Genomic DNA, 24613 nt, shown 5'->3' on the forward strand with positions numbered 1-24613 from the left:
ATGGCTCATATGGCATATTGCTGTTCTCTATTTTAGAACTAGCACAGGAACCATGTGATGTGTTCATTGCTATGGTAACTACATTTCAGTAGTGAACAGGAGAGCAAACGGGCATGTAAAACATGTATAAGTTGTCAATATTTAAGTAATTGCTGTCCTAGAGCTGCAATAACTTAAATTTCCTTGCTGCATGACTTATTAAAATAAAATTCCACCTTTCCCATTTTTTTTAAATGAGGTTAATAAGCCTTCACTCCCCATAATGCCTTTCCCATTCAAGAAAACAAATGCATAATGTCTTTCATCCAGAGTTTCAGTTGCTTCATAGAGAACTACTGTTATTGTTATTAGAGATCTAGCCTTCTAAAAAAGTATGTGCAACGTACCATTTGATACAGAGATGAATGGAGTCTCAGTCTGGTCAACAGAAAAACAGTGGTTTGCCTATTTTCTCTAGGAGCCTGAGTCTACTGTTAGGACCAACTCAGTCAAGTTTTTAGGCTGGTTTAGGGAGGAAAAAATCTCTGACTTGACATCAGAGTTATTTCACTTCCATGTCCTTTCTCACCAGAGCAACCTAAAAAGATCTTCCTAACACCTGATTATCTTTGATTTCCTTTAGATCAGTCTCTGATTGTTCCACATTTTAATGAGATACTTATAATACTGCATATTTAAGCTTTCTGTATGATGCCACTTAGGAACAGAAGTCATAACAAGTTTCTCTAATAATCTACTCTGTCCTCCAATCCCTCCCTCTCTTCCTCTTTTTATCCATGATTCTGATTTGTGGAACAGCTAAAGGGATATCACATCAACGACTTAAAAAAGGTTAATTAGTTGAATGAGTTAAAAATGTAATAAGGGGCGCGTGGGTGGCTCAGGTCTGTTGAGTGTCAGACTGTTGGTTTTGGCTCAGATTAGGATCTCAGGGTCATGAGATGGAGCCCTAAGCAGGGGATACTGCTTGGAATTCTTTCTTTCTGCCCCCAGCCCCTTGCTCATACACACATTCTATCTCTAAAAAAAAAAAAGAAAAAAGAAAAAAGAGAAAAAAGTCAGCCTCTAATACAAATTATATTAAAAAGTTAAATTTATATAAAATACCATACTATCTTAAGCCTATCTTAAGTTAATAAAATAGCTTATCACAATGACTATAACACTATGGTTATTAATAAAATAAGCCCTATCTAAATATATATAAAATTATGTTTTTAGGTAAGTACTTTGGGGTTCTTTTATAAAGGACCATATTCTGTGAGAAATTAAACACTCTTCACTACAACAAATGTTAATATCAAAATGGACTACTAAAAACACCCATCAGAATTATGGTTATTCTTTATAGTGTACGACAATGTTCTAAGCTTTGTATCTTATAACTTGCTATTAACTTTGACCTACAACTTCTTTTTGTTACAACTTTTGAATTTCGAAAATACAGTACCATTTTATTGGAATGTGGAGGAAAATCTCATGTTAAATAAAGCACATTATATTTACAATCAATATATTTATACATATAATTATTCATATAGAAATTTAGCTGAAAAGATAATAAGTTTGTATAAAAAAGAGTAATTTGTACTTTGTGCTGTTTCAGCAGTAAGAATATTTTCTTCAAACTCATTGGTTCAGTGGCACCATATGGGGCATGTGGATCTTCAGATACCAAAAATGTCTCCAAGATACATTTCATTCTAGTGTGTTAAAACTTTCTACTCTGCAGCTGTCATTATAACTATATAATTCATACCCTACTATAAAAATGCAAATCACATAACTTACTATGCTTATAGGAAGAGAAGGAATTTCTAATGGCATCTATATTTCCAAGTCATAATTACAACTCTTTGTTAGAAGCATTCCATACATGTGAAGTCACTGATGATATTGCTGACTTAACAGGTAGGGTCAAAGGATGAGAAAGGAAATGAGACTAAAAAGATATTTCAACAATAGAAAATTATATAACAATGTAAATTAACAAACTTTAGCTACATACAGCAACATGGATGAATCACAGAAATCTATTACTGAATGAAAACAGCAATACCATAATACATTTCTATATAGCTAAAAAAGCCCATAATATATTGTATAAAAATATATATGTATATATACACATATATATGTATGCCTACACATATATATGTACATATGAAAGGGAATATATACATACACACACAGGAAATGAAAATACAAAAGTTAGAATAGGCATTATCTCTGCAAGGGATTGCTAAAAGCCTCAAATACTTCAAATGAAGAGGGAGGCAGAGGCATCTGTTTTGTAACGTGTTACATATATTCTTTGATACATATTAAATATTTCATTATGAAGAAAAAATACGAGAAGAGAAAAAGAGCTCATCAATGTATAATTACTTCTCTATGTTGTTAAAACATCATAGTTCACATTTTACCACAAGAAACGGTAAGAGAACAGAGTAGAAGAGCCTACCATGAAAAAACCTTTTTCCCTCAATAAAATGCATATGCAATAAGGGAAAATATTCACCCTTTCCCACAAGTAACCTTTAGTCAATTTGTTTAGATAATCTTTTCATAATTTGTATGCCATATATAAATATATAAAAGATAGAATTAAATAAAACTTTTCTCTCTCTGGAAATAGAGAAGCAAAATTTATTTTTCTTGTAAAAAACAGTGAGACATTAATATAATCACTTGGTTGGCTTGCAACTGGCTTTTATAGCATTTTGTTTTCTTGTTATCGAGGTATATATAATAAATGCACAATATGATGCACAGATCTTAAATATTCGCCCCAAACAAGATACAGAACATTTCCATCACTCCAGGGAGTTCTTTACACTCTCACTAGTCAATTCTTATGCCTCCTTAATAAAGAAGAAACTACTGACTTCCATCACAGATTGTTTAAATGGAATATAGAATGCAAATATTCTTTTGCATAATCCCCATTAACACTTGGTAGTCCTATTAACTTAAACCACTAAGTGGGTAGGCAATGGTATCTTCACTGTGCTGTTAATTTGTATTTCACTCATGACTAGTGATGTTGAGCCCCTTTTCATGTGCTCATTGGCCATTATATTCTCTTTGTGAAGTGTCCACATATTTTGCCCAATTTTTTTATTGTGCTGTTTGTCATCTTACTGGTTTGTAGGAGTTTTATTTTTTTTTTTTAAAGATTTTATTTATTTATTCATGAAAGACAAAGAGGCAGAGACATAGGCAGAGGGAAAAGCAGGCTCCATTCAGGCAGCCCGATGTGGGACTCGATCCCGGGACTCCAGGATCACGCCCTGGGCTGAAGGCAGGCGCCAAACTGCTGAGCCACCCAGGGATCCCCAGTAGGAGTTCTTTATACATTCTGTATATAATCCTTTGTCAGACATATGAATTGTAAGTGTTTTCTCTCTCTCTCTTTTTTTTTTAGTGTTTTCTCTTAATCAATGGTTGGCCTATTTGTTATCTTAATAGTGTCCTTGAAAAAAAGTAGCTTTATTAAGTTATTAATTTATTCTCTACAGTATGAGGGAGGTTAGTGACCCATGTTGTTCAAGGGTCAATTGTAATAATATTGGCAAACAGATATTATTTAACTACCAAGAACATAAAGTCTTTAAGAACTGATTGTGCTAAGAATCAGGATTCCTGGGACCGAGTCCTGCATCAGGCTCCCTGCATGGCCTGCTTCTCTTTCTGCCTCTCTCTCTCTCTCTCATGAATAAATAAATAAAATCTTAAAAAAAAAAAAAAAGCATCAGGATTCCCTCTTATGCCAAGTCCACACACATTTACTATGCCTCTATTCCAATCTATTAAACACAATGAGGCCATGTCAAAGCACAGAACTCGTAATGCTACCACCACTGCTTAAAAACTTTTGGTATCTTCCTTTTGTTGTTGCAAGCAGGACAAGACTGGGGGAGAGCAATTATGAGGCTACCATAGTCATTCAAGGAAGTGATAACATTAGGAACCATAAAGAAGACAACAGAGGTGGTTGAGAAGCAGTCAGATTTTCTTTTTTTTTTTTAATTTAAATTTTTAAAAAAAATTTATTTATTTATTTATGATAGTCACACACACAGAGAGAGAGGCAGAGACACAGGCAGAGGGAGAAGCAGGCTCCATGCACCGGGAGCCCGACGTGGGATTCGATCCCGGGCCTCCAGGATCGCGCCCTGGGCCAAAGGCAGGCGCCAAACCGCTGCGCCACCCAGGGATCCCCGCTGCGCCACCCAGGGATCCCCAGATTTTCAATATATGTTGTAGGCATATTCAAAAGCAACTGCTTTGATTAAAGTTAGTATGTGACAATGGTTACTGAAGCTCCCTGACTACAAATCACTGGACATCTATCTCCAACCTAAAATTGTCACTCAAGGTCTATAAACTAAGAATGACATCTAGACATCATAAACTTCTTCAAGATGCTCAAAAAAAATCAAGAAATAATCTCTTAGATGTATATGGCATATCTACTATCAAAAGCTCCATAATAATTTCAGTGGGTCAACATGTAAATAATTTACACCTACTACATACATGAAACTTGGTGATAAAAATCTAAACACCTTTTTGCTTACTCTTATCTCTTCTTTCTCAGAGAATTTGTAATCTATTAAATGACCCATATATTAAGATAAAAAACCAAAGCTGTGCAAGAACCAAGTGTGATAGTCTAAAGAATATTCTATAAACGAGGGGAAAATTAGTGAACGAATAGTGTTCATGGAAGAAAGTGGATTTTTTTTTTTAAGATTTTATTTATTTATTCATGAGAGACACAGAAGGAGACAGAGAGAGGCAGAGACACAGGCAGAGGGAGAAGCAGGCTCCATGGAGGGAACCCAACACGGGACGTGATCCCAGGTCTCCAGGATCACACCTTGGGCCGAAGGCGGTGCTCAACTGCTGAGCCACCCAGGCTGCCAGAAGAAACTGGATCTATCCCTCATGCACAACATAACCCATCCTCAAGTCAGGTTTTTAAGAATATACCATCATTTTGTGTGATTTCAAAACAAAGTACTTCCCTCTCATAACTTGTGTCTGTAATTATAAATTAATGAATGGTTTAATTAAATAATGTTTGTCACTTCCACCAGACTGTAAAATCCATGAGGGTAGAAATCATGTCTATTCTTGTTCACTGAGAAACTTAATAAATCATTACATTTCTTTTTAAAAAAATCTTTATATTTCACATTTCTATTTCAGGTAAGTAAAGAAAGGCAAGAAGCCCATATTCATCTGCCAGGTATTCCAAACTCATGGAAATTTGATTCTTATTAACTTTGATTCAACAGGTAACCTTTGTTCCAAAAGGCCTGATTTTATTCATAGTGTAAATTCATTCATTATTTTGTTCAGAAAATATTTACCGAGTGTGAAGGCACTGTTTAAAGGGTTGAGGATGCAGAGGCAAATGAGACACAAAGTCCTTATCCTTATGGACTAAGCTCATACATATTATACTCACTTTTGCTTCAGTGGCATTCTCAAGCCATTCATTCTATGAAACATTGTCTTCACTCCTCTCCATCACTATCATGAAGTTTTTCTGAACACTTAGTCCTCTGGTATGGTCAACTGATAAAATACAAAGTACTTAGCTAAATTTGAATTTGAGATATGCAATGAATAATTCTTTAGTGGATGTCCCAAATATTGTGTGTCGTACCTGAAATTCAAAATTAAATGGATATCTCATATTTCTTTTCACTAAATTGGGCAACCTTATTATCTGGTAATTCCTCCCGTTTCCAAATTTCCATTCTAATTATATTCAGAATCATAGAGATTAACATTTAATTATTGTCTTCTGTAGGATTTTTGTTTTATTGCTCTATATTGTAAGCACTTAAACACTTCATAGATGTATTCAGAAATTTAAATTACAATGAAGATTTGTTTATAAGATGTTCCTCCCAACTGTACTGGTAATACTAAAAAAATGAGAAAATGTAAAAATGTCCAATACAAGACTAATGAAAATAAAAAATATATAGCAATATATATATATATATATATATATATAGCTACACAAAATAATTGAAAGCAATTAATAAAACTGGAAAATGCTAAAAATGTAATACTAAATGAGAAAAAGGATATAAAATTATAATAATAGAAATAACTTCAATTTCTAGAAACTTTGCCTATATAGAACAGTTGGTTCTACTCTTTAAAATGCGAAGGTCATGAAAGAGAGAGAATGACCAAGGAACTGTTCCAGATTAAAGGAAATCAAGAGCTATGGTATATAAAGGCTATGAATGCTCCTGGATTGGATTTTGGAATAGGAAAACAAAATTGCTACAAAAGGTATTCTGGGGAGAACTAAAAACATTTGAATATGTACTGTGGTTAGATGCATATATGCAGAGAGAGGGAATGCTCAAAGTATGGGGAGAAATGTAATTGTCCTCTTCTTACAACTTTTCTCTAAGACGTGAATCATTTCAACTGAACAGTTTAGAAATATGTATGAAAAAAACACTAAGAAAACACATGAAAAATATAGAGTTGATAATGCTGCATGATATGATGAAAGTTAATTTGAATTTTTCTTTGCATGTTTCTATATTTTTCATTCTCTACAGTGTCATGCATTATTATCATTAAAGCTGGAAATTTAAAAGAGTCACTTAGGGACGTGCCTGGGTGGCTCAGCAGTTGAGCGTCTGTCTTTGGCTCAGGGCATGATCCTGGAGTCCCAGGATCAAGTCCCGCATTGGGCTCCCTGCATGGAGCCTGCTTCTCTGCCTGCGTCTCTGCCTGCGTCTCTGCCTCTCTCTCTCTCTCTCTGTGTCTCATGAATAAATAAATAAATTCTTAAAAAAAAAAAAAAAAAAGGGATCCCTGGGTGGCTCAGTGGTTTAGTGCCTGCCTTCGGCCCAGGGCATGATCCTGGAGACCCGGGATCAAATCCCACATCAGGCTCCCTGCATGGAGCCTGTTTCTCCCTCTGCCTGTGTCTCTGCCTCTCTCTCTCCCTGCATCTCATGAATAAATAAATAAAATCTCAAAAAAAAAAAAAGAGTCACTTAAAGGTACTTTGATGAAATATATATATAATTCACAATTCATTAATTTGTCAAGTTTTGCCTCTCTCTCCCTGCATCTCATGAATAAATAAATAAAATCTCAAAAAAAAAAAAGAGTCACTTAAAGGTACTTTGATGAAATATATATATAATTCACAATTCATTAATTTGTCAAGTTTATCTATCTTGATGTCCCATGTTGATGTTTTATAATCTTCCAAGATGAGAAACATTTTAAACATTTTATTAAATTATTATAAAATAAATTAGAAGATTGAATATATTCTCAATTACTTTCCTAAGAATTAGAAATACCAAAAAGTGAGTGTGAAAACAGTTTGTCCATGTACTAATACAAGTTTACTCTTTAATCCTACTATCAAGAACATTCTATTATCTTATAATACAGGGAATTTTTAAAGGCTCTAACTTGAATTTGATATAGGCATAAGTAACCTTTCCAGAAATATTCATGTTACTTATCTTACATAGACAAAGGCAATCTGATAACTAAAATCAGCAATGTCTTGGGACTATTTTTCTATTGCTTAGAAAATAAATAAATAAAAATCCTGAGATCAGTTAACATAAATCTGAGAGTATCTAAAGAAATAGAGATGAGAATATTTATAGAAAAGGCCTAACTCTTCCTATATGCTTGCCATACAATAATTAATCCATTAAATCACAGTTTCTTTTTTTTTTTAAATCACAGTTTCAAAGGCAACCCTGCCTCATAGATCTTCCACTTCTTCCATTTGCTATTTGAAAAATAATACTAAGCACCATTCAGTTTTGATAATGTTTCTGGTAAATTCATATCTTTTTCACCCATTTTGTACCTGTCAAATGTCAACAATAAGCAAAAATTCTAATTTATTTTGTAGTATTCTTTGTGGTGCATTTCTAATCCACATAATAAGACATATAAACTCTGACTTGAGCATAACAAAGATGAAGTTTGATTATGAAGGGGTAAACAATGTTCTCCCTGGAAGAGGTAGGAACAGAAGAGGTCATTTTTGTATTAATACCATGCTGAGAGAAAGATAATATGTATTTCCTCATATGGTAAGAAATTAATTTCCTATTACTATCAACCCAAGTTGGCTTGATGCTATAAATAAAAGAATTCTATTTATCAAATTAAGAATTCTGCCTTAATTTGAATAAATGATTGCTAGTATCTACTTTATTAACTGTTTTTGTTTAAATTAGTTTTATCCAGATCAATTACTGAAAAAATATACTGCCTCTCAAAATGAAACATTTATTATTGTTTAAAAAATAGTTCATATAGTTCAAAAGGAATAGTAGTTTGATAATAAAACAACAGTAATGAAAACAGCATATCTGTTGGGCTTGAAAATACCTAACACAAATCCTATAATCGGTCATATTTTTGAACGAACATTAGAACATTTTTCCAAAGAAAAGGAATTAAAAAAATAGGAGGAGTTAATCAGCTCTTGCATATAGGAAATGATGATAGATTTAAGTCTTCAGGGGGCACCTGGCTGGCTCAGTGGCTATGTCTGCCTTTGGCTCAGGGCATGATCTTGGGATCCAGGATCGAATCCCACATCGGGCTCCCTGCAGGGAGCTTGCTTCTCCCTCTGCCTGTGTTTCTGCCCCTCTCTCGGTGTCTTTCATGAATAAATAAATAAATAAAATCTTAAAAAAAAAGTCTTCTGTTATTCAGGTAGAAAATTTGACAACTGGGAGCTAAAGTCCTAGTCCCCTAGCATTCTCTACACTATGGATTAAAGTCAGAGAGGAAAAAAGCTGACCAAATGTTTTGGTGGAAACCAGAGTCCTGGGCTTGTTAAATTAGTATACAGGGTTACCACAAAACTTAGGCTTTTTTTTTTTTTTTTTTTTTTAAGATTTTATTCATTCATAGAGACAGAGGGAGAGAGGGGCAGAGACACAGGCAGAGGAAGAAACAGGCTCCATACAGGAAGCCCGACATAGGACTCGATCCCGGGTCTCCAGGATCACACCCCCGGCTGCAGGCGGCGCTAAACAGCTGCGCCACCAGGGCTGCCCAAAACTTAGGCTTTTTAAACTATTTACATTAGCTGGGACCTTTAAGTTGAAACTGAACTTAATACATGAAAACATATTGCAGATTCCTATTCTGAAAAGAGAGAGACTGTGGTAACTGTATATAATAGCAGTGTTAACACTTTTTTTTTTAAAGATTTTATTTATTTATTCACAAGAGACACAGAGAGAGGGGGAGGCAGAGACATAGGCAGAGGAAGGAGCAGGCCCCCTGCAGGGAGCTTGATGCAGGACTCAAACCCAGGACACTGGGACGATGACTTGAGGCAAAGGCAGAAGGTCAACTACTGAGCCATCCAGGTGTCCCAGTGTTAACATTCTTAAGAGATTTTAGAATACCTAGTACAGAATACCATGCCTGACACAGCATATGCTCTCAATAAACTGTTCAAATTGAAGGACATGAAATCTCTAAGACAGTACCTTAAACTAAAAGGAAGAAAGCAAACTTTCAATTCTATTCCTTTCAAAATCCACCCCAAATTTCTGTTTTAATACTGATCCCTTTACCAAAGCACACAATTTGGTTATTATCAAAATTGTGAAAGATATTCTTTTAGACTTATGCTTGTGCTTAGGATCATATAGATTCTACTTTACTTCCATGGTATTCTGCATTAACAGAGAGAAGTAAAATAGAGTGTCACTGACTTGTTTTTATATAACATTTTGTATTTCTGAAATCACATTAACATATTTTACTTAATCCTGACAGAACAAGAGTATGCTTATTAGAATTTTCCAGATGAGAAAATTAAGGGCTAGAGAAGTAAATGGACTTGTCATTGCCACACAGCTTAATCTGCTAACAGATTAGAGGTTCCACTGATCATAGGCTAGCACTCTAATAACCATATTAAACTGGAGAGTACATGTAGCAAAGAGATATAGTATTAATATGTACATCTAAGAACACCTGGGTGGCTCAGTGATTGAGTGGCTGCTTTTGGCTCAGATGTGATCCATGTGCCATTTTAACAAGAAAATGTAGCCATTCTTGACTTTTTTTTTTTTTTTTGACAGATTTTATTTATATTTGAGAAAGGGAAAGAGAGAGAGCATGCCTGAGTGAGCAGGAGCGGGAAAGGGAGGGGCAAAGGGAGAGGAACAAGCAGACTCCCTGCTGAGAGGGAATCCCAATGCGGGGCTCAATCCCAGGACCCTGAGATCATGACCTGAGTTGAAGTCAGACACTTAACCAACTGGGCCACCTAGGCACCCCTTTAACTTTTTCTTTCCATCTCACTTTCAATCTATTAGTAAATCCTGTTGGTTCCATCTTCAAAATATATCCAGACTTAAACAATTCTCCTTACTGCTGCCACTGCCACCTTGATGTAAACCTTGATCTAAACCTCTATCATCTTTTGCTTAGACTATTGGTATAACCTAACAATGAGTCTCTTTGCTTTTGCCTTTGCCCCCTTTCTAGCGTAGTCTTTCTTACTAAGGAAGGTAGGTATTTTTGGGTTTTGATTCTCAGAATTTAGCACATAAGAGTCACTGAAAAAGTATTTATTTAATAAACATAGCAGTCAGAATAATCACTTTAAGAGGCAAGTCTTACCATTTCCCTCCTATCTAAATAAAAGTTAAAGTCCTTTTTTTTTTTTTTAAAGTTAAAGTCCTTTAATTGGCCTCCAAGACCCTGAAGAATCTAGCACGCCATACAGTCTGATCTCATCTCTTACTATTTTCCCTTTATAGCCACACTAGTCTCACTGAAGTCCATTTACTGTCCATCTGCCTGAAAAGCTCTTCCCTCAGATATATGTCCTCCATATCTCTGCTCAAACACTACTTTTTCAGTGAGATATACTCTAATCACCCTACAGATATAAGTATGTTTTAGATACATTTTAGGGGGGGCTAAAATAAAGATTATTATTTTTAAAAACATAAGTACAAACCACTAACCATCCTTTATTTTTTTATTTTTAATATTTTGTTTATTTATTCATGAGAGACACACACACACAGAGAGAGAGGCAGAGACACAGGCAGAGGGAGAAGCAGGCTCCGTGCAGGGAGCCTGATGTGGGACTCCATCCCGGGACTCCAGGATCATGCCCTGGGATGAAGGTGGCACCAAACCACTGAGTCACCCAGGGATCCTCACCAGCTATCCTTTAAAAAAATTAACAGTATTTCTTTAGTAGTGACAAATAATCCAATCACTGTTCATACTTCCCCCATTGCCTTGTACGTTTTTCTTTTCTTTTCTTTCTTTCTTTTTTTTTTTCCAATTTGTTCATCTGGGATTGGGACACAAAGTCTATGCTTTGTCATGGGTTGACATATCTGTTATGTTTCTTATAACCTCTACATTTTCTTTCTTCCTCTCTTAGAACTGAGTTATCTGCCTGTAGAATGTCTCAGTGTTGAATACATCTCAAGTGATGTTATTTAGCATCTTTCTCTGCCTCTTATATTTACTATGGTAGTAAGATTTGCAGAGTTTATATTAAGGTTCAAGTTCATTTTTGTTTTTCCCAAGACTTACATAGAGGATATTGTATAGTTTCAAGAGATGGTGCATAATGACTGAACAGAATTTCTACATATAACGAAAGCATGCCAGAAATTGTTCATAAAATAGACTAAAATTATAATTTACTATTTTAAGGCAATCTAAAAGAGATTAAGAAACTTATACACACCATGAAAAAAACATGTTAGAATGAGAAAAATGAAGAAATAAAGTAACAGAATTTAGGAAAGAATTACAATAAAAAAATTTCAAAATGAAGAGAAAACTAGAATGGTCAGAATTAAGTAACATTTTTTTATGAGAAAAAGAAGACAAAAAGAGAAAATTTAAAAATGGAACTATAGAAGACATAAACATTTTTTAAAAGAAACGATTATGGAAGCCAGGCAAAGAAGGAGCATGTGGATAAAGAGTGCCTGAAAAAAGAAAACCAAAGCAAGAAAATACAACAAATACTAAAAGCTGTATTTTAAGAAAACTTTCCTGGAAAAAAACAAACCCCCAAATTTAAAACTATGTATTGAAAAGGCATGCAGATTATGTTCTGAGCATTTAGACCCAGAATGAACAGCACACCAAGACATGCTCTACTTAATCACTTTAAGGAAAAAAAATCTGTACAAAAAGGCACAAAGATCAAGTAACTTAGAAGGGGAAAAATTATTTTATTATCAGACTGTGACAGGAAAGAAATGGAAGCAATATGCTTAAAACACAGAAGGAAAAAGGAGGCAAGAATTTTATATCCAGTAAGACTAAGTTTCATGTATAAAGCCTACAAACTGTTAACAACATGAGATAACACAAGGAATATTGTTCCCTCCCATGAGGTTTTCCTGAGGAAGCCACTATACAGGGCAGCCCAGGTGGCTCAGGTGGAGCCTGCTTCTCCCTCTGCCTGTGTCTCTGCCTCTCTCTTTCTCTCTGTCTCTCATGAATAAATAAATAAAATATTAATTTTTTTTTTTTATTTATTTATGATAGTCATACAGAGAGAGAGAGAGAGAGAGGCAGAGACACAGGCAGAGGGAGAAGCAGGCTCCATGCACTGGGAGCCCGATGTGGGATTCGATCCCGGGTCTCCAGGATCGCGCCCTGGGCCAAAGGCGGGCGCCAAACCGCTGCGCCACCCAGGGATCCCATAAATAAAATATTAAAAAAAGGAAGCCACTATACAATAAGCTTCAGATCAAAACTACTAAAGAAACATCAACACAGCATAAAGGGCAGTAATTAAATATATAGTTACTTATAGAACTAAGAATAAATGGGAATTTAACAGTGCGAGAATAACATAATGACTATATACTCTAAAAATGTAGTACAACTTGTAAAAATGGGAGAAAATATAGAGATCATAAGTAAAAAAAATTATTTTCGGTAATCACATTGGTAGTGGTAGCATTAAGAATAGTACTATGAGGGGCAGCCCCGTTGGCACAGCGGTTTAGCGCCCCCTGCAGCCTGGGGCGTGGTCCTGGAGACCCAGGATGGAGTCCCACATCAGGCTCCCTGCATGGAGCCTGCTTCTCCCTCTGCCTGTGTCTCTGTCTCTCTCCCTCTCTCTCTCTCTCTCCCTCTCCGTGTGTGTCTCTCATTAATAAATAAATAAAATCTAAAAAAATAAAAATAAAAAAAGAATAGTATTATGAGACTGTTGTGTAAGTTCAATAGCATAAAGCAAATTAGCAAGTATGTGAATTTCTAAATCTTTTTTTTTTTTTTGAATTTCTAAATCTATCATGTCCTATGTTGTTGTTTTTTTTGAGAGAACAGTTTTCTTTTTTTTTTTTTTTCCCCAAGATTTTATTTATTTATTTAAGAGAGACAGAGACAGAGAGAGGCAGACCCAGGCAGAGGGAGAAGCAGGCTCCATGCAGGGAGCCTGACGTGGGACTCGATCTTGGGTCTCCAGGATCACACCCTGGGCTGAAGGGGGCACTAAACCGCTAAGCCACCAGGGCTGCCCTCATGTCCTATGTTCTAAAGAATCGGCATTCTTAGTGTGAAAGAAGGGGAATAAAACATATACTATTGGAGATGTGAGGTAAAACCCTACAGCCTGAAAGTTGAACTGGAAGTAACAGCACAAATTCATGGGTTAGGTTAAAATATTAAATACACATACAGATATGTGTAAAGATACAGATATACATTTATAAAGTATGTGTGTGCGCATGTGCATGTGCAACAACCATATTTCCTTTTGTTCTTTTAATAAAATACTTTATTTATTTATTTATTCATGAGAGACACACAGAGAGAGAGGCAGAGGCACAGGCAGAGGGAGAAGCAGGCCCCATGCAGGGAACCAGGTGTGGGACTCGATCTTGGGACTCCAGGATCACGTTCTGGGCCGAACCCAGGCGCTAAACTGTTGAGCTACCCAGGGATCCCAACAACCATATTTCCTAACACTATCCACTGAAGAGGCCTATGACAATAAAGAAACAATCTTTAAACATTTTTAAAAATTAGTTTTTATATTCCAGCATAATTAACATAGTGTTGTATTAGTTTCAGGTGAGGATACAAAGTGATTCAACAATTCTACACATTACTCAGTGCTCAGTACACTAAGTATACTCTTAATCTCTTTCACCTATTTCAGCCATCCTTCTAGCCACCTTCTCTCTGGTAACTGCAAGTTTGTTCTCTATACTTAAAAGTCTGTTTTTTGTTTTCTTTTTGGTCTTCTTTGTTCATTTGTTTTCTTTCTTAAATTCCACATGAATGAAATAATATGGTGTTTGTCTTTCTCTTATTTCACTTAGCACTACACCTCTAGATCCATCCATCTTGTTGCAAATAGCAAGATTTCACTCTTTCCTATGGCTAAATATTCCATTGTGTGTATGTATACACATCATATCTTCATCCATTCATCTTGGGTTGCTTCCATTTTGCCTACTGTAAACAATGGTACAATAAAAAAGGGGTGCACATATTGCTTTGAATTTTTTTTTTATATTCTTTGGGTAAATACCCAATAATACAGTTCTATATTCAATTTTTTGAGGAACCTCCATACTGTTTTCTATAGTGGCTGAACCAGTTTGCATTCCTACCAACAGTGCACAAGGGTTCCTTTTTCTCCACATCCTTGCCAACACATGCTGTTTCTTGTATTTTTGATTTTAGTCATTCTGACAGGTGTGAGTTGATATCTCATTGTCTTTTTGATTTCCATTTCCCTAATGATGAGTGATGCTGAGCATCTTTTCACGTGTCTATTGGCCATCTGTATGTCTTCTTTGGATAAATACCTGTTTATGTCTTCTAAGCATTTTTAATTGCATTGTTTATTCTTTTGGTGTTGAGTTGTAACAGTTTTTTTTTTTTTAAAGGTTTTATTTATTTACTCATGAGAGACACAGAGAGAGAGAGAGGCAGAGACACTGGCAGAGGGAGAAGCAGGCTCCATCCATGGAGCCCAACATAGGACTCGATTCCAGGTCTCCTGTATCACACCCTGGACTGAAGGCGGCACTAAACCGCTGAGCCACCCCGGCTGCCCGTATCAGTTCGTTATATATTTTGGATACTAACCCCTTATCAGATATGTCATTTGCAAATGTCTTCTCTTATTCAGTAGATAGCCTTTTAGTTTTGTTGACTGTTTCCCTCACTGTGCAAAAGCTTTTTATTTTGATGTAGTAGTCCCAGTGGTTTATTTTTGCTTTTGTTTCCCTTGCATCAGGAGACATATCTAGAACAATGTTGCCACAGCCAATGTCAAAGAAATTACTGCCTCTGCTCTTTTCTGGGATTTTTACAATTTTAGGTCTCAACTTTAGGTCTTTAATCCATTTTGGGTTCATTTTTGTGTATAGAATAAGAAAAGTGGTCAATTTCAGTCTTTTGCATGTAGCTGTTCTGTTTTCCTAACAGCATTTGTTGAAGAGAATTTTTCCCGTTGCATATTCTTGTATCCTCTGTTTTAGATTGACCATATATCTGTGGGTTTATTTCTGGGCTTTCTATTGTTTTTTAAATTTTTATTTCATTTAAATTCAACTAATTAACATATAGTGTATCAGTTTCAGAAGTAGAGTTCACTTATTCATCTTTTGCATTTAATACCCAGTGCTCATTACATCACATGCCCTCCTTAATGCCCATTACCCAGTTACTCATCCCTCCATCCAACAACTGTCAGTTTGTTTCCTACAGTTAAGAATCTCTTATGGTTTGTCTCCCCCTTTGATGTCATCTTATTTTATTTTTCCCTCCCTTTTCCTACGATCCTCTGTTTTGTTTCATAAGTTCCACATGAGTAAAATCATATAATTATCTTTCTGATTGACTTATTTTGCTTAGCATAATAACCTCTAGTTTCATTCACATCATTGCAAATGGTAAGATTTCATTTTTGGATGGCTGAGTAATATTCCATTGTATATATATATATATATATATAATACCACATCTTCTTTATCCTTTCATCTGTTGATGGACATCTTGGCTCTTTCCATAATTTGGCTATTGTGGACACTGCTCCTATAAATATTGGGGTGCATCTGCCCTTTCAGATCATTATGTTTGTATCCTTTGGGTAATACTTAATAGTGCAATTGCTGGGTTGAAGGGTAGATCTCTTTTTAACTTTTTGAGGAACTTCTACATGGTTTTCCAGAGTAGCTATACTACCTTGCATTCCAACCAACAGTGTAAGAGGGATCCCCTTTCTACACATCCTTCCCAACATTTGTTGTTTCAGAACTTGTTAATTTTAGCTATTCTGGTATGTTGAGATTTCTATTTTGTTCCATAGATCTATGTGTCTATTTTTATGCCAGTACCATAATGTTTTGATTACTACAGCTTTGTAGTATATCTTGAGATCTGGGATTGTCATACCTCTAGTTTTGTTCTTTTTCAAGATTGCTTTGGCTATTTGTGGTCTTTTGTGGTTCCATATGAATTTTAGGATTATTTGTTCTAGTCCTGTGAAAAACGCTGTTGGTAATCTCATAGGGATTGCATTAAATCGGTAGATTGTTTGGGATAGTATGAATATCTTTTTTTTTTACTATGAATATCTTAACCATACTTGTTCTTCCAGTTCTTGAGTATAGAATATCTTTCCATTTCTTTGTGTCATTTTCAATTTCTTTCATCAATGTTTTATCATTTTTTAAGTATAGGTCTTTCACTTTTTGGTTTATTCCTCAGTATTTTATTATTTTTGATGCAACTATAAATGAGATTGTTTTCTTAATTCAATAAAGAAACAATCTTGTAGCAGTGAGTGTCTCTACCACCCAGGCTGTGGTCTTGAAATAAACTTTTTTACAAGTTTCTCAGTTTTCATTATTTCCATCTGTCATTTCAAATTCCGTGTATTTGTACTTTATCTCATTTTTTATGGATTAGACTATAAGATTCTATACTCTCCTAACCTAATTACAAAGCTAGTGCAAATAATAATCTATTCAGTATTATACCCTTAATATAGTATAATAAAGAATGTATCTAGTCCTTGTCCTAAAACTTTCTGACTGATAGGATTGTCTTTCTTATGTGGTGACTCATTGTGGTTCCTTAGATAGCCTCAAGATTGGGTTGGAACTTTCGGTCTACCTATCCTCCCAAGATGGAGGAATAGAGATTGAGTTTAATCACATGGCCAATGATATAATCAGTCATACCTATGTAATAAAACTGCAATAAAAATTCTGGACACAGGCTTAATGAAGCTGTCTGGTGGGCAAATACACTGATGTGGTAGGAAGGTGATATGCCTTGAGTATAAGAGGAGAGGTCACAGAAACTCTGCATTCTAAGATCTTTCCAGACCCCTCCCTATGCGTGTCTGCCTTTGGCTGTTTCTGAATTGTATCTTTATAATAAAGCTGTAATTGTAAGTGTGTGCCTTCTTGGGTTCTGTGAGTCATCTAGATGAATTATTAAACCTGAGAAGGTTGTGGGAATCCCTGAACTTGTAGCCTAGTTGGTCAGAAGTGTAGGTGGCTCAAGTTCAGCTGGAATCTTAAGTAGGGTCAGACTTATGGAGAATTAAGCTCTTAAACCTATATAATCTGACTAAACTTGGGTAGTTACTATCAGAATTGAATTGCAGCCTACCCTGTTGCGTTGGAAACAAAACTAAGGTAAAAAAGTAATGATCAAGTAAAAGCAAAGTACACAAGCAAGCATACATTGTCCATGTTGTTACCCAGTGCTAGTGCCTAGAGAGCAAGAAAGATGTATGCGTTTTTAAACAAAAAATTGATAGGGCTCAGTACTTTTCAGTTTTACTTTCTACATATCTACAAAACATTTCTTAACACGGTTCCAAGAGTTATGAATTTTAGAGTTGTCATTCAAATTCAAGAGCCAACTTAATAGCTCATATAATGTACAATGCTCTATGTTATTTTTTATAAAGATTTTATTTATTTATGAGAGACACAGAGAGAGACAGAGGCAGAGAAACAGGAAGAGGGAGAAGTAGGCTCCATGCAGGGAGCCGATGTGGGACTCGATCCTGGGTCTCCAGGATCACACCCTGGGTTGAAGGCAGCACTAAACCACTGAGCCACCCAGGCTGCCCCAATGTTCTATTTTATGAAGGGAAAAGAAAAGTATAAGTTAGTAGTGAAGAGGAAATTCAAAGTTAATTCATTACAGGTTAATTTTAATTTTGCATTACTATATTACATAGAATATATAAAATTGTCAAAGCAAGGGTCAATATTTTTTTCTAAAAAATATTTTAAATGTTGTCAAATATAAAGTAGTTGTAAAATTTAGTTTGGTAGATTCAGATTTAAGATGGAATCTTAAATCTTAGATCTTTCTAAGATCAAAAGTAGTGATTAAGTATGAGCATAAATATTTGTAAAGATAATTATTTTCTATAATTTGCAAAGATTCAAACTCTCCATACAAAGGAAAAAATTCATACACTCACTTATCTAATATTTAATATATATATATATATATATATATTAGGGAGTGGGACTCTAATGAAGAATGAAAGTGTGCTGAAGGAACACATCCTAGTATAAAAGAAAACCCATTAAGATGTCATTACTGGGATGCCTGGGTGGCTCAGGGATTGAGTGCCTGCCTTTGGCTCAGGGTGTAATCCCAGAGTTCTGGGATTGAGTCCCACATCGGGCTTCCTGCATGGAGCCTGCTTCTCCCTCTGCCTCTCTCTCTCTCTGTGTCTCTCATGAATAAATAAATAAAATCTTAAAAAAGAAGATGTCATTACTAAACAAACTCATTATAACGACACAAAATATTACACAATCACATTTTAAAAAAGAAACTAGATGAGTAATGGTGGAGGGGGTAGGAGAAAGTGGGGGAGAAGATGTGAAGGAGGTAATATATGAACTGAGGTTATTTTTTTTAAAGATTTTACTTTTAAGTAATCTCTATACACAGAGCGGGGCTTGAACTCGCAATCCTAAGATCAAGAGTCCCATGTTCTACTGATTTAGCCAGCCAGGCACTTCAATATATGAACTGAATTTTAATGGATAAGTACAAGTTTACCAGATAGAATTGGAGAGGAGTGAGGATAAAGACTGAGAGAGAGAGTGGCTATGAAAGGACACAAAGCCAAAAATGACTACAGTGCCTTCTGGAAAATAGTTAATGTAGTACAGGAAAAAGAGGAGCTTGTGGGATACAAGTTAAGACATAAAGATAAAAATAAAGGGCTAGAAAATGAAACTAAAGAGTATATAATGGGGATTCATTCATATTCATCTAATGTTTTTAAACATTAGCAAAAATGAAATGAGTCTTTAAAGTCTATACCTTAAAGAAGGATCACTTTTTATTTCTTGAATTATTTTTATTGTGCTAAAATGAATTGGCTGGTAGAGTTAAATCATGTTACTCTTAAGTCAGTTTAATTCTTACAGCATGTAAAAAAAAATTTTTTTTAAGGAAGGTCTCTGCCCAACATGGGACCTGAACCCATGACTAAGATCAAGGATAACATGCTCTACTGACTGAGCCAGCCAGTGCCCCTTTTAAATAAGGCTAGTATTTAACCCTGTTAGTGAATGTCTTATAAACATTCGATAACCAAACATTAAAATAACTCCATTTGAAACAGGCATTCACATGCATTGTTGTTGAGAATGAAAACAGTTATAATTCTTTTGGAGAGCAATTTGGCAACATCTAACAAAATCACATATGCATGTATCCTTTGACCCAATAGTCCCATTTGTAGGAATTTACCCTGAAAAAAAAACACCTCTAAGATCATGAAAATATGAGTGCATAAAGTTATTCAATTAAAGATTGCTTTTAACTGTAAAATACTGGAAACAACCCAAATGCCCATAGACAAGAAACTGACTGAATACACTCTGGTATATTCAGAAAATGAGGCACAATGCAGCTATTAAAAAAAAGTGAGGGGGCAGCCCAGGTGGCTGAGCAGTTTAGTGCCGCCTTTGGCCCAGGGCATGATCCTGGAGACTCAGGCTGGAGTCCCACGTCGGGCTCCCTGCATGGAGCCTGCTTCTCCCTCTGCCTGTGTCTCTGCCTCTCTCTCTCTCTCTCTCTCTCTCTCTGTCTCTCTGTCTCTCATGAATAAATAAATAAAAACTTTAAAAAAAAAAGTGAGGAAAATCTCTCTGAGCTTTTCTGGAATGATTTCCAAGATAAAATTCACAACAACAAATAAAAGCTAAATGTAAAGAGAACCTACAGTGTACTGCATTTCATGTAACAAAGAAGGGATATAAGAAAATATACATGTTTCTCCAATGTTATGCTAAAAGAAATACAAGAATGTGAGCCAGAAACTAATGAGATTATCTACAGGGCAGAGAGTAAGTGGGAAGACAGAGTAGGAAGAATGAGAGATGGAAGAAAGAAGTAGATGAGAAATGAGGTCCTGGGGAGTGATACTTAAGTAAGCTATTTGCACAGTTCTGGTGTTTAAAACCATGTAAATGTTTCCCACACTTGAAAAAAATTAAATAATTCAGAATGTTGGGGAATCCTAATAGAATGCAAATAGTAACAAATGAACTTTATTGTAATTAAGTATCATAATCATCCTGAGGGATTAGGGGAAAAAAAAGAACTAACCTAAGTAACCTAAAAAAAGTGTTTTGACAATATAGTCTAAAGCTAAAGACAAAAAGAGCTATACACAAATAGTAAAGTCTAGTTCATAAGTCTCTTTTTCACAGCAAGTATTAATTATCTATTATTGCATGAGAAATTGCTCCAAACTTTAGTGGTTTAAACAAGAAACACTTATCTCATAGATTCTATGGATAAGAAAACCAGGGCTGGCTTAGCTAGGCACCTTTAATCAAGGTCGTTCTAACAACCACAGCGTAGGCCAGGGCTGCAGTCATCTCATGTGTAAGGGAACATATGCTTCAAAGCTCATTCAGATGGCTGTTGGTAGCCCTCAAATCCTCCCTGGCTACTGACTGGGGACTCCGTTTCTTGCTACATGAGCCTTTAGGGTTACCCAAAACATGGAGGCTTGCTTTCCTAAGAGTAAGGCCTCTGAAAGTGAGAAAGAGTGAAAATGAGACAGAAGTCACAGTACTTTTGTAATGTAATTTTGGAAATGATCTATTATCACTTTTGCCACAGTCTATTTGTTAGTAGTCACTCTATCTAGCCCCACAGGCACGGAGAGGAGACTACATAAGATCATGAATACTAGGAGGAAGGGAGCAATGGGGGACATTTTATAGGTTGCTCATCACAGTCTATTTTCTAGTCCACAATTCATGCCCCTCCTATATACAAAATATGCTCACTTTCTCCCGAGGGTGCTTTTGCAATTCTGAAACTACCTTATATATACTTTAGATGTGAGCAAATAAGTCATTAAATTGTAGATGATGAAAGCCAGGTTTCTTACTGCTGAAGAAAAGAACTAGGAATAAGGAAGGAAGGAAAGTTACCTTTAACCCTGTAGTGTTGGACTGCAATCGGAGGAATCATTATGGTGTCATGTTTTTTAATATAAATAGAGATACAGATAGGTAAATATAGATGTGTATATTCATATATAAACATTTCTTAGTTCTGTTTGCTGAGAGGACCCAGAAGTAAGACAACCAACCAGCAGCACTGAGCACATCTAGTTCCCAGCTCTTGGTGTCTAAATGTTAGTTTCTAATAAATCAGTCTCCAGGACTCTATAGAGAAATGGATGATTCCAGGCTGAGACAAAGAAAAGATAAGATGAATGGGGAATGACTCGTGGTACCAGAAAGTATAGTGCTCAAAAGTTAATGAGGGAACATCAAAAGAACAGATGAGCCAACACGAAGAAGCACCCAATGGCCAAAATCAGGATATTTGGAGAAACAATACAATGACTGCAATGGATCATAATCCATAGAATAAAATAAACATCCATAAATTATACTGAAGTAAAAAAAATAAGTTACGAAATTAATAACTGGGGGAGAAGGTGCAGCACAGAAAAATCACCTTACATGAAAAAAATAATCATTTGGCAAAGACCACAAAATTTATTGGAGGCAAGAATCATCAAATAGATGTTAAAAGTCATGGGTAAAATATGACAAAAGAACAAAATATTTATGTAATCCCCTTTATTTTCCCACAGGATATTTATATAATTAAATTACCAAAGGAGGGGCACCTGGGTGGCTCAGCGGTTGAGCATCTGCCTTTGGCTCAGGGTGTAATCCTGGGGACCTGAGATTGAGTCCCAAATTGGGCTTCCCACAGGAAGCCTGCTTCTCCCTCTGCCTATGTCTCTGCCTCCAAGTGTCTCTCATGAATAAATAAAATCTTAAAAAAAAAATACAAAAGGAAAAATAATACTTTTAAAGTATATAAACTGGGTCAACATCTCTTTAACTAAGTAATCAAAATATGACCAATAATGAAAAGTGTTGAAATCTTAATATACAGTATGAAAAAACATTACAACAGCATTTCTGAGATATTCTTGCCAAAAAAGCCTTAATTAGAGGAAATATTAGTCAATCCTACATTGAAGGACATTCTATAAAATAAGTGGCCAGTACTCTTCAAAAGTGTCAAGGTCATAAAAGACAAAGGAAAACCCAAGGAATTGTTCCAGATTAAAGAGATGAAGAAAATATGAAAACTAAATGCAATATAGGATCCTGGGATAGGTCTGAATCAGAATAAGGACATTAGGAATTTTGCAAATGTGAACATTTTATACAACCACTGCAGAATCATCAAAGTTCAGAAGTGATTGTTGATAATATACTATTACTAATTTCAGAACCTATTTAAATTTTGCTAATTATCCTCTTAATGTCAAAGGTGGCACAGAAAAAATTCAAGCTGAGTCAAAAACACCAGATTTTCTGAATAAAGTCCAATGCTCCTTCCACTGTCATATAAATTTAAAATTTTAATATACGAGGATAAGTCAATTTCACTTAAAAATGAATTAAATAAGAACTTTAAATATTTACACATTACTTTTACATCATGGCATACTAGATAGTTATTAGTACAACAGTCACAAATTCGTAGTACAGTAACTGGAACAAATAAAAAGATTAATTAAAATACTGAGTAATGTGGTATTTATGGCATTAGATAAAATATGATTATCTCTAAAACAATTCAAGCTATTTAAAATTACTGGGCTTTTTACCAATAATGGATGGTGGTCTGGGAATGACTTAAAAACCTTCCTCTATAGAGAGTCAATATAGTTGGTAAAGGGATGGAGTGAAAGGGAGCAAGAAAGGAAGAGTATATAGGTGGGAATCAGAAGAGAAAAGGAGTTAAGTAGAAAGGAAGGGAGATGGAAATCACACAGTTACATAGCCTTTGGCTCTTTCTGAATCCTTCCTATAGCACATCTTTACAACATGCTATTGACATTAGGAGCCTCTCCTGTGTTACTCTGAATCTCATTTTTTCCCCCAGACCAGTAAAATATATCAGAAAGACCCTAAAGAGAAAGTTAAATCTAGGAACTAAATAGCAATCTTATAATGCCATAGTACTGTGTTAACTGAAATTTCATTATCCCCAGCAGAAAATATAAATATATGAGAATTTTATAAGAGCACCATAAGTTTTTATTTATTTTTTGAAGGGGTTATGTATCTTCTCCAAAAACAACTCTTGCCACCTTCCTTGACTGATCTTGTAACAACCTTAGATTTTGTCTGTGTCAAAGGCTCCTCTTGCTGTTTGTAGCAAAGAAAGAGGAATGGAAAGATCTGTATGAACAGTCTAAGGAAGGTGACTTCTACTTTTCCTTGGAAGAAACAAGGCACTTCTGTATATGTAAAAGGGTATCATTACCATTTTAGATACAGTCCTATTATCCACATTAATGATGGGAATACCTTGATACAAGTTATATATATATTTTAAAAAAAGGCCATCTCTTCTAGTGTCAGAATATGGATCTGGTGACAGGCTGGCTCTGAAAATGTTTGAAAATCATTTATGTTAAGGACTTAGATTTGACAGAAAGATGTAGAAATTAAAAAAAAAAAAGAATTCCCTTATAATAAAATATGCACAGGTGCCTGGGGCTCAGTGTTTGTGCATCTGCCTTTGGCTCAGGTTATGATCCTGGGGTCCTGGGATAGAGTCCCACATCAGGCTCCCCAAAGGGAGCCTTCCTCTCCCTCTGCCTATGTCTCTGCCTCTCTGTGCCTCTCATGAATAAATAAATAAAATCTTAAAAAAAATGCATAGACTTGAAAGACAAAGAACTTCCAAAAATTAAAAATAATAACTTCACAAAGAACAGAAAGTTTTCTAACCAAAGAAATTATCTGAGTGAAGATGTATTCATGTATAGCACTTATCATATTTTATATATTTTCACACATAATTTATAGATTTACACAAATTTCATATTGAAATAGCAAATATCTTCCATGTTACAGATGTACAAAAACTGACAAAAAATTTAGATGAGACAGAGCTTATCAAAGGTTAATGACAATTAAAAGCACTATTATTTTTTAAATTATTAACTTTCATCATTTAAAAAGGATATTAGATTAAAATGGACTTAACA

At 35.2% G+C, this 24613-nt stretch overlaps 1 protein-coding gene across 11 annotated transcripts in view; it reads right to left on the minus strand.

The window, feature by feature from the left end:
- Positions 1–24613, minus strand: part of ADK (adenosine kinase) — a 498050-nt gene that overhangs the window by 123949 nt on the left and 349488 nt on the right. The gene's annotated exons all lie outside the window — the stretch shown is intronic.

Source organism: Vulpes lagopus, chromosome 3 (assembly GCF_018345385.1).
Source record: "Vulpes lagopus strain Blue_001 chromosome 3, ASM1834538v1, whole genome shotgun sequence".
Lineage (NCBI taxonomy): Eukaryota > Metazoa > Chordata > Mammalia > Carnivora > Canidae > Vulpes > Vulpes lagopus.